The 1,723-nt window shown below is 41.3% G+C and overlaps 1 pseudogene; it reads left to right on the top strand.

The window, feature by feature from the left end:
• Nucleotides 1-433: 433 nt before the first annotated feature.
• On the top strand, nt 434-1,383 carry LOC103748217 (annotated as a pseudogene).
• The last annotated feature ends 340 nt before the right edge of the window (nt 1,384-1,723 follow it).

Raw genomic sequence — 1,723 nt, 5'->3', positions numbered from 1 at the left:
TTTAATTTTGACTCTCTCAGAGCAGTGAACAGGTAGACATGAGCTTCAGTGTCAGAGAATGCTGAAGGCAAAAATGGTGAGCACTGGTTAGTCTTTGCCTTGACAATTTCCTTTAAAACCCACAGCTAAATGAGTCAGGAGTCCTAGAGAAAGCCAAATGTGTATTACTGGATTCATCTTTTAGTAAAGTCTAGAAAAAGACAGAACTTAATGTATGTATTTGTAGTTCTATCATGATATTTTCTGGATAGACCCAACTCTCATGGATGAGGAGAAAGGGCTAATGGGGATTCCTCAAGAACCCACATGGACAGTAGTGCTCTTTGGATCCCTTGTTAAGTGGTCACTGTATCTCAAAGTTAGAAAATAGTAAATCTGACTTTCTCTGTGGAGTCAAAGATGTCAATATCACATTGTACTCTTATTTCAACAGATGGCATCCATGAAGCCAATGGCTGTGGAAAATGGTTCTTCTGTGTCTGAGTTCATTCTTACAGGATTCACAGAACTACCTGAGCTCCAGCTGCCGCTGCTTGCTCTCTTCTTGCGGAACCACACAGCCACTGTAATTGGAAACTTGACCATAATGAATCTCATTTGCCTGAATTCAAATCTGCACACCCCTATGTACTTTTTTATATTCAATTTGTCCTGCATTGATTTTTGTTATTCATTTGTCTTTACACCCAAAATGCTGATGAGTTTTGTTTTAGAGAAGAACATCATCTCCTTCACAGGATGCACGACTCAGCTGTTTTTCTTTTGTTTCTTTGTCAACTCTGAGTGTTATGTGCTGACAACCATGGCCTATGATCGCTATGTGGCCATCTGTCAGCCCCTCCAGTACTCTGCTTTCATGTCTCCTGGAACCTGTTGTCTGCTGAGTTTGGTTCGTACTTGATGGGGTTTGCTGGTGCAATGATCCATACAGGGTTTATGACTAGGCTCAGCTTTTGTGATTCCATCCTCATCAACCACTACATGTGTGACATCTTCCCCCTCCTCCAGCTCTCCTGAAGCAGCACCTATGTCAATGAGCTTGTGAGTTCTGCTGTGGTTGGTACAATTATCATTTTATCTAGTCTCATTATCCTAATCTCATATGCCATGATCCTTTCTAATGTCATTCAGAAGTCATCAGCTAAGGGCTGGTCCAAAGCTATGGGCACTTGTGGGTCTCATATCATTACGGTTGGTCTGTTCTTTGGATCTGTACTGCTAGCTTACCTCAAGCCATCATCTGCTAAGACTGTGGACCAGGGGAAAATTTTCTCAGTGTTTTACACTCTGATAGTGCCCATGCTGAATCCTCTCATCTACAGCCTCAGGAACAAGGATGTCAGACTTGCTGTGAGGCAAACCATGAAGAGAATCACAAACTGATTTAACCAGTATTGCTCCCCGGCCGTCTCTATTGCTTTGCTGTGTCCTCCTCCTTCTTTGCCTTGTCATCACCTTCTTTCTGTTCTTTTGTCCTCTCATCTTTCTATCGTCTTGACAAGATGTCTTAATCTATATTTTCTTCCTTCAATGCAGTGTAACCCTGTGTATGGCATTTTTTTCTTATTTGAGATATCTTCAGTTTCAAGGCAGCTGTAGCACAGTGTTCACTGATTACGTTAGATCAAGAACCTGTAATATTTATTGCAGTGCCTAGACCTAAAGTAACAGTATCTTGCTTTCTCTTGTATATCTTCTTGTGCAAATAAATCCATGCAGTTTT

Source organism: Nannospalax galili, unplaced genomic scaffold (genome assembly GCF_000622305.1).
Source record: "Nannospalax galili isolate Female #2095 unplaced genomic scaffold, S.galili_v1.0 scaffold5652, whole genome shotgun sequence".
NCBI lineage: Eukaryota > Metazoa > Chordata > Mammalia > Rodentia > Spalacidae > Nannospalax > Nannospalax galili.
Note: the sequence above shows the minus strand (reverse complement) of the source record. Positions and strands in the feature narration are given on the sequence as shown.